This window comes from Thunnus maccoyii, chromosome 8 (genome assembly GCF_910596095.1).
Source record: "Thunnus maccoyii chromosome 8, fThuMac1.1, whole genome shotgun sequence".
In the NCBI taxonomy this organism is placed as follows: Eukaryota; Metazoa; Chordata; class Actinopteri; order Scombriformes; family Scombridae; genus Thunnus; species Thunnus maccoyii.
Window position 1 is genome coordinate 7,164,117 of NC_056540.1, and position 9,352 is coordinate 7,173,468.

Genomic DNA, 9,352 nt, shown 5'->3' on the forward strand with positions numbered 1-9,352 from the left:
AAATTCAAGATTTGTAGGTCAAAGTCTTGTGACTCATTTAAAGTTCAAATGAAGTTTGTATCTAAAACTATGTGGAAGCAGTAAATGTTCAAAAAGGTGTGGGTTTGCTTACACTGTCCATTCAAATATATGAGCATTTTTCTGTGTCCAGCTGCAGTTACTTATTGTCTCTACACACCTGACAGTACACATTTCAATCAAACTTTGACCAAGTCATGTGGGTTAAAAGTCTTTCCTTTTCTAAAAATAGACTTGATGAAAATTAGGAAAATATTTTGTTTTACACACAAACTCATCAAGAGTTTTCAATTTACTAAATGAAATTCAAGTGAATGGGCCCAAAACTTGCATCATTTTGATGACACAGATGTGAGCAAGACAGACATGTCTCACCCTGCAGAAAACTCTCATCCTGTCAATCAAACTTTCAAAATAAAAGCACACCACACTTGTAAGAAATATCCCTCATTTTTAAAAAGCAAAATGATCTGACCCTGACGGGCCAGAGTGCAAGGTCCTGACCAACGCTGCTTGCAGCTTTAATTATTATTTGGATCGGATTTTATGGCAATTTAATTAAAATAGTTTGTTGTGAGGTGGAAGAAATATTAGAATCACCTTTTCATACGATAACACACACCACAAAGTACATTCTCAAAAAGTACCATATAACACAGTCAACGCATATAACTTAAGTGGTATAAACTACAACTGAACCTGTAGAATATTGATGAAACCAGAGCAGAAAACGGAGCTAAATATCATTATCCTGCTAATAACTTAAAGGTTACTGTCTCTCTCTCTTTCTCATTTATGAAACCGTGTGTACAGTTTATTAATCCATCACTCTGTTTGTAACTCCATGCTCTATTTAGTACTATGACTCTACAGTTTATTGTTAAGACAGACACCTTTATGTACTTAAAAAATTAGATTCCATAGCTTTTCTTTCGTGTGCAAAAACTGCGGTTCTTCTGTATATAGGTACAGTATATATATTTCATAGACTTTCATAGCACAGCAGAAAATATACAGTGATAGTTTATGGGTGTTACAATGTTCACTGCTATAACATTTTATATCAGAATTGTAATATTTTTATTCTGCTGAAGCTTGAGTTCTTTATTATTTGTACAATCAGGAATACCAACTATTTTAATTGACAGACCATTACATTTAGGGGAAGGTTATGATCTTTTTAACATAATTTCAAAGCTTTTAAACTTTGATTAATCTTTTCAGTTTTTCACTTGTGTCAATTCATCTGTTTAAACAGGTAAATCTACTGACTATGTAATCTGTCTATAAGGGATGTTCCCAAATACAAATACGTTATTCAGCAAAGCGCAAATAGGGTTTTTTTTTGTTGTTTTTTTTTTTTTTTTTTTTTTTTACAAATATTTGTTTCACACAAATTATTTGTTTTTGGGAAGAAAGAAAACACCAATGTCGAATACCAGAGTGCAGGTCGGTTGCATTGCTATCTAAGTCTCTCTCCTCTGCTCCACTGTTACGTCTGTCAGCAGATCTCAATGAGGGAAGTCACATCAACCTCCTACATGACACACATTTCCTTACTTGGACATCACTCCCAGAATTGGGGGTGTTCCCCAGATATAAAGCTGAGTTAGTGACACAAGCAAAGTGCTCTCAAGAGACTCACCATAACCTGTTGTTCCCCCTTCTCCTTTTCACAAAGTTAGTTTGTATTGTATTGTAGTTCTTCCCTACACGTTACATGGTGTGCTGTCTCTGTGTTATGGGTGTAGAAATAATAGGTCTGTCTGTGATGAGGCAATGAGTAAAGTTTTAGCTCAAAAGTCCGCACAGTTGTCTATGATCTATGAGACTCCAGTTTTAAACTTAGTATGGGGACCTCCTTTGTAAGGTGGTTTATTAATAAAAATTTACTGTAAAACTTACATTTTCTTAAAATTAAAAGCATAATAAAAACAAAAACATGATTTTTAAGCCTCGTTCCACTTTTATTTGAACACAAATGCAAATACAAACAATTTGTCTGCCTTAACAAAGATAGATACAAATACAAATACATCCCTAGTCCATAGCGACATCATAAATGAACAGTGCTGCTATCCAACAGTATTGAGCGCCAAGTGTGAAGAGCAGGAATTTTCCGGGTGTCTCTGCTTTGACCAGCACTATTTCTAAATAATGAAAACTCAAATATATATCGGGTTCACGATCACCAGAGGATGTTGCCGGGCATTTTTGGTACAAGCCTAATACATACAGAGGCCCTGAAAGGGACAGTTTAATCATCTTTGCCTGGCCATGTACTTGACAGGTTTACTTGAACAACGAAGGACAAAATGTCTGACTGGCAGTGGGACTGCATAAGATGAAGACTGCATGGAGCCTTGCTGGATGTCAAAAGGTACGATTAGCAGAGGATGGTTTCGATCCATCGACCTCTGGGTTATGGGCCCAGCACGCTTCCGCTGCGCCACTCTGCTCTATGCGAAGGAAAGTAGGGCTTTCACCTGCATTTCCCTGATTTAAAAACCAATGTCAGAGCACCTGGAGACTTTCCTTAAATCAAGTGGACCTCCACGAAGGAGGACCAGATTGGCAAGTCCTATGCAAATCTACTTGGAAGCAATGCACCAAAGTCAAAATGTTTCAATCTGAAAAATAACCTTGTCATAAGAACGTGAATTCTTTCATTCTGAAAATGCTGATGGAAAAGCACTGAGTAGGGGCACATTCCGGTTTAAGAATTGACCGGCTTCCCTCTAACGGCATGCGCTATCAAGCAATTACACAAGACCTTGCTTGGAATTTTTATTGACTTTTCCCATCTTCATCCTGTGTTTACAGCTAGAAATTCCAACTTGCAAGAGCTGAAGGTCACAGTGGTGGATTTTGAACCCACGCTGGTAGAGACTGCACATAGCCTGAGACAACACTTTCAGTTTTGGACGCTTAGCTGAAGGATGAAGTGCAAACCTCTGACTGGTAGTGGTGGGACTCGAACCCACGCCTCCTGAGAGACTGGAGCCTAAATCCAGCGCCTTAGACCACTCGGCCACACTACCTCCGCTTTGAAGGGGTCATGTTTGACCCGTGGTATTTCCAAGAGAGGAAACAGAAAGTCAATCAAGTTCTTAACTGTCAATGTCCATAGCGACATAAAAAAAGTATATAGTGCTGCTATCCAACAGTATGGAGCGCCAAGTGTGAAGAGCAGGAATTTTCCGGGTGTCTCTGCTTTGACCAGCATTATTTCTAAATAATGAAAACTCAAATATATATCGGGTTCACGATCACCAGAGGATGTTGCCGGGCATTGTACAAGTCTAATACATACAGAGGCCCTGAAAGGGACAGTTTAATCATCTTTTCCTGGCCATGTACTTGACAGGTTTACTTGAACAACGAAGGACAAAATGTCTGACTGGCAGCGGTGGGACTGCATAAGATGAACACTGCATGGAGCCTTGCTGGATGTCAAAAGGTACGATTAGCAGAGGATGGTTTCGATCCATCGACCTCTGGGTTATGGGCCCAGCACGCTTCCGCTGCGCCACTCTGCTCTACGTGAAGGAAAGTAGGGCTTTCACTCGCATTTCCCTGATTTAAAAACCAATGTCAGAGCACCTGGAGACTTTCCTTAAATCAAGTGGACCTCCACAAAGGAGGACCAGATTGGCAAGTGCTTTTCCTATGCTAATCTACTTGGAAGCAATGCACCAAAGTGAAAATGTTTCAATCTGAAATATAACCCTGTCATAAGAACGTGAATTCTTTCATTCTGAAAATGCTGATGGAAAAGCACTGAGTAGGGGCACATTCCGGTTTAAGAATTGACGGTATGCGCTATCAAGCAATTACACGAGACCTTGCTCGGAATTTTTATTGACTTTTCCCATCTTCATCATGTAGAAATTCCAACTTGCAAGAGCTGAAGGTCACAGTAGTTGACTTTGAACCCACGCTGGTAGAGACTGAGACAACGCTTTCAGTTAGCAAAGATCGCTTTGGACGCTTAGCTGAAGGATGAAGTGCAAACATCTGACTGGCAGTGGTGGGATTCGAACCCACGCCTCCTGAGAGACTGGAGCCTTAATCCAGCGCCTTAGACCACTCGGCCACACTACCTGACAGGGCTGTTTCTTTAACAGCTACGCTCAAAGATCTGTCAGGTACTTAGCAATGAAAACCATGTAGTCACGGCCTGCAACGGCACATATTGCATCACCTGCTTGTAGCGTAACTATGGTGTTCACTACAGCAGCATAGGGGCGGGACATCTCTGTTGAGCAATTTGCGGCATATGGTGTGTGTTTGTTTGAACATTTGCTTATATGGGCATGCATGGATAAGAGGGAGTTTGCATGGAGCCTTCCTGATTGAAAACACTGACAATTAGGAGAGGATGGTTTCAACCATTGACCCCAGCATGCGTCCCCTGCGCCGCTCTGCTCCCCGTTGCTGCTATTGGAGCTTGCGCCACATTCTGTGATTCCATACCAATTTCTTGTCTGTAAACGCCTTGGGAATTTCTGTAAAGTCAGTTGGACTTGCAAAACAGGATAGCTTGTCATAATAACTCATCCACTTTCAATACGATGAAGAAGCACAGAATGGGAGCGCGGCGAAATTCTGGAAGTCATTGCCTTCCCATTCTGGGAATGCATAGTTAAGCTGTAATGTGAGACAATTGTTGGGATTTTTGCTGAGCTTCATTGGCACCTTACTGCCTTCATGCCCAGTTTATGGAAAGAAACTCCAAGTACCAGGAGTTAAATGTGGCAGTGGTGGGATTTGAACCCACGCCTCCTGAGAGACTGGAGCCTAAATCCAGCGCCTTAGACCACTCGGCCACACTACCTCCGCTTTGAAGGGGTCATGTTTGACCCGTGGTATTTCCAAGAGAGGAAACAGAAAGTCAATCAAGTTCTTAACTGTCAATGTCCATAGCGACATAAAAAAAGTATATAGTGCTGCTATCCAACAGTATGGAGCGCCAAGTGTGAAGAGCAGGAATTTTCCGGGTGTCTCTGCTTTGACCAGCATTATTTCTAAATAATGAAAACTCAAATATATATCGGGTTCACGATCACCAGAGGATGTTGCCGGGCATTGTACAAGTCTAATACATACAGAGGCCCTGAAAGGGACAGTTTAATCATCTTTTCCTGGCCATGTACTTGACAGGTTTACTTGAACAACGAAGGACAAAATGTCTGACTGGCAGCGGTGGGACTGCATAAGATGAACACTGCATGGAGCCTTGCTGGATGTCAAAAGGTACGATTAGCAGAGGATGGTTTCGATCCATCGACCTCTGGGTTATGGGCCCAGCACGCTTCCGCTGCGCCACTCTGCTCTACGTGAAGGAAAGTAGGGCTTTCACTCGCATTTCCCTGATTTAAAAACCAATGTCAGAGCACCTGGAGACTTTCCTTAAATCAAGTGGACCTCCACAAAGGAGGACCAGATTGGCAAGTGCTTTTCCTATGCTAATCTACTTGGAAGCAATGCACCAAAGTGAAAATGTTTCAATCTGAAATATAACCCTGTCATAAGAACGTGAATTCTTTCATTCTGAAAATGCTGATGGAAAAGCACTGAGTAGGGGCACATTCCGGTTTAAGAATTGACGGTATGCGCTATCAAGCAATTACACGAGACCTTGCTCGGAATTTTTATTGACTTTTCCCATCTTCATCATGTAGAAATTCCAACTTGCAAGAGCTGAAGGTCACAGTAGTTGACTTTGAACCCACGCTGGTAGAGACTGAGACAACACTTTCAGTTAGCAAAGATCATTTTGGATGCTTAGCTGAAGGATGAAGTGCAAACATCTGACTGATGGGATTCGAACCCACGCCTCCTGAGAGACTGGAGCCTTAATCCAGCGCCTTAGACCACTCGGCCACACTACCTGACAGGGCTGTTTCTTTAACAGCTACGCTCAAAGATCTGTCAGGTACTTAGCAATGAAAACCATGTAGTCACGGCCTGCAACGGCACATATTGCATCACCTGCTTGTAGCGTAACTATGGTGTTCACTACAGCAGCATAGGGGCGGGACATCTCTGTTGAGCAATTTGTGGCATATGGTGTGGGTTTGTTTGAACACTTGCTTATATGGGCATGCATGGATAAGAGGGAGTTTGCATGGAGCCTTCCTGATTGAAAACACTGACAATTAGGAGAGGATGGTTTCAACCATTGACCCCAGCACGCTTCCCCTGCTTCCCCTGAAAAGTGCAAAGTAATCATCGCTTTTGAAGTTCTTCGCTACACGTTACATACTGTGCTGTTTCTGTGTTATGGGTTTATAAATAGGCAGAGGTCTATCTGCAATGAGTAAAGTTTTAGCTCACTAGTCAGCACAGTCATGTATGATCCATCGAGGAGACTCCAGTTCGAGACTTGGTGTGGGGACATCCTTCATAAGGTAGTTTATTCATAAACACTTATTTTAACACTTTAATTTTCTAAAATTAAAAGCGTAATAAAAACAAAAACAGGATTTTTAAGCCTCTTTCCACTTTTATTTAAATAAAAATACAAATAATTTTGCTGCCTCAATAAATATAGATACAAATACAAATACTGGGCTCTCTGCACATCCCTACTGTCTATGTATCCCTGAGGCACAGGAAAGTCGCTGACATAGAGAAAGCTTGAAGTCAACAAACTGTTATTGACAACCAAGATGGAGCAGTGATTGGCTGTTATCCAAAGCTAGCATATGCTTTCATGAATAACCGAAGCTCGAGCACCATGGTGGCTGGATGGGTACTGTGCATGCTACAAAACAGCAACATCCCCAGTTCAATACCCAACTAAACTGTTTCATCAAGACTGTATGGGTGTGTGTTTCTTTCTTCAGATTTAATTGCTTTATAATGAACCACTGTCAAACAACCCACTAGCTGTCATCAGAATTTGATTTAAATGTTGCTAAATACTGATTGGTGCATGGAATTATGTGACATCACATTCTTCCTACTGTGCCCCAACCACTTCCAACTGGTGAGAAGATTACAGATAGAAATCTTTAATGTGACAAGAACCAAAACTGTAAAAAAAAAAAAAAAAAAAAAAAAGATGTGTCATTGCTTATAGTAAGAGGCCGATTGAGGAACTGGGATTCCAGGGACTTTAAGCAGGCAAGTGAAGGCAGGTCAATTGACTCAGAACTAATTAGGTGATATACATGCATATAGCCTATGCAGTCTGGATCCTTGTCAGGGTATGCAATTGACTTGATCTCATTACTAGATTTTGAATCTTACCACGTTCTCTGATAACTTTTCTGAGTATAATGTGCAGAATATATATCAAAGTGGAGTACTGTCCTGGGTTTACTCCTCTCTAGTGAACATTTCAACCCTACAGCATTAAAATTTATATAATCTCACTCTCTTCTCTCTCTGTTTTGCGCACATCCTGTACACATACACATGAAGAAACCTCGCTTTGTGTCATCTATTAAGTCCGCCAATACTGAAGACGCAGGAAAGGGGAGATAGTTGGAGAGAAAGGAGAGTGATGACAACAAACAGCGAGAAGAGGATAGGATTTCCATAGTTATGTGTATTTTTGAAAACATCTGTTTTTGGGATTACACAAAATCCTTCTGCCTGCTGTTTTCCAAGCTTTAGCATATGCTACAGGCTTTTGTAAACATCTAATTAATGTTTTCATTCGAAGAAAAGCATATTGGTACCACAAATGACTCTTGACAATCAGGCCTATCGTGCTGCTCTAAGAGTAGACCAATTGGGGCTGAGTGTGAGTCACGCTGTAGGCCCTTTGGTGCAGCTCCATCTCCAGGCCTATTGAGCTTTGGGGTGAGTCACTGGTGAATCATAGGAAATAGAAAGGCTTAGCAGTGTGTTGTATTCTGCGGAAAGCTCTAATCTCTAGTTTTATTATTTAACTGCAAATGAGAGCTGAAAATGTTTCCCCATATGTTTCATGACCCTGTCACAAAAGCAAAGCATGGTAGTGAAAAGTCAAAAAATCATGGCTATCTGTGGTACAGTCACATGTATTAATCTTTTTTCCACTCTTAAAGTCTTTGAACAAACAGGGAACTCAAGGAACACTGAAGAAAAACAAAGCATAGATGAAATGAGGATGCACATGTCTGCACTATTCAATATTTTCATATACATTTTTATATAAATGAATCAAATGACTATGTATAATGTGAAAAAAGTCACTTGTTGAAGCCAACCCACAGAGAATTATTACATAACTTTCAGCTCTACTGAGCTGGTTAGCGTCTTTCAGCTCATTGTTTTGGTTGGCCCTGGACCCTGGGCCTTCAATAGGACCACATATGACAATAAAAATAATAATAAAAATAATAGCCAGAGCTCTGTCACATGGAACCAACCAACACATAAGAGTGATTCTGGAAAACCAGTCACACAGTGCTGGCTATCCTGACATCACTAAATTTAAATATGACGTGTAAACGACTAGGCCTATATTATTTTGTGAAAATAAATTAAACAAGGAAATCACATTGACTTGTTTCATATATTTGTTTAGCTGGAATGAAAGTAAAATATCTAGAATAATTATTAGCTACTGTTCAACAACTAAAGATGGATCCAATGCTAATCCAATGTTTTTGTGTTTGTTTGAGCTTAGACAAACTTGAATTTCAATGTAGATTTAATACCTCTCTGCCAGAAGTAAAGACAGCAAAGCCATACAAGCAAGTTGACTTCTGTGCCTGAACACTACAGTACCCAACAAAAATCAGTCACAGTTTTAACTATACAAATGCCCACAGATTGATAGTGCTCGCAATGACACCAGTTAACCAGCAACTTGTGCCCATGAAGCAATCAACAACGACTTTCTGCTTCTTTATGGCAAGTGAAGCCATCATGGAAAGCTTGGAGTTTGCATATATTTTCAGAAACATCTTTAACCAAATATACTGCAGTGTCCTTGTCAAAGTTTGCCCAGAATAAGGCAACAAGTAAATTCATGTTTCAGCAGAGAAATGGAACTGGGGTTACTGCATTCTCCCTCGCTCACTCACTTACTGCTTTTGTTCATCCACTAAGTATTCACAATTACCCGGAAGATGTCGGGATATTATCCTGCCCACAACTCAAAAAAATATGATTGGCTAAAACAACTGCTAAAATCAAATTCATGCCCACATTGACTTGAATTACACAGGCATTCATTACAGCTACTGAAGGTCCTGGCAGGGGTAGTCACTGATTAACCGAGATACCATTGGAAGAAAAATTGTGATCAGTCCATTTCGTGTTCCATTACATTAACCCACTATTTGCCAAGACATATTAGTCCAAATTTATAATGATCTAGAAATAATTACTA

General features: G+C 40.4%; 4 non-coding genes across 4 annotated transcripts; all 4 read right to left on the bottom strand.

Annotated features, from left to right (window-relative positions):
• Window positions 1–2,977: 2,977 nt before the first annotated feature.
• On the bottom strand, window positions 2,978–3,059 carry trnal-uag. The gene has a single exon. It is a non-coding gene; the product is annotated as a tRNA-Leu (tRNA).
• Window positions 3,060–4,040: 981 nt separating this feature from the next.
• On the bottom strand, window positions 4,041–4,122 carry trnal-aag. Its single transcript has one exon. It is a non-coding gene; the product is annotated as a tRNA-Leu (tRNA).
• Window positions 4,123–4,773: 651 nt separating this feature from the next.
• trnal-uag lies at window positions 4,774–4,855 on the bottom strand. Its single transcript has one exon. It is a non-coding gene; the product is annotated as a tRNA-Leu (tRNA).
• Window positions 4,856–5,832: 977 nt separating this feature from the next.
• On the bottom strand, window positions 5,833–5,908 carry trnal-aag. Its single transcript has one exon. It is a non-coding gene; the product is annotated as a tRNA-Leu (tRNA).
• Between the last annotated feature and the right edge of the window lie 3,444 nt (window positions 5,909–9,352).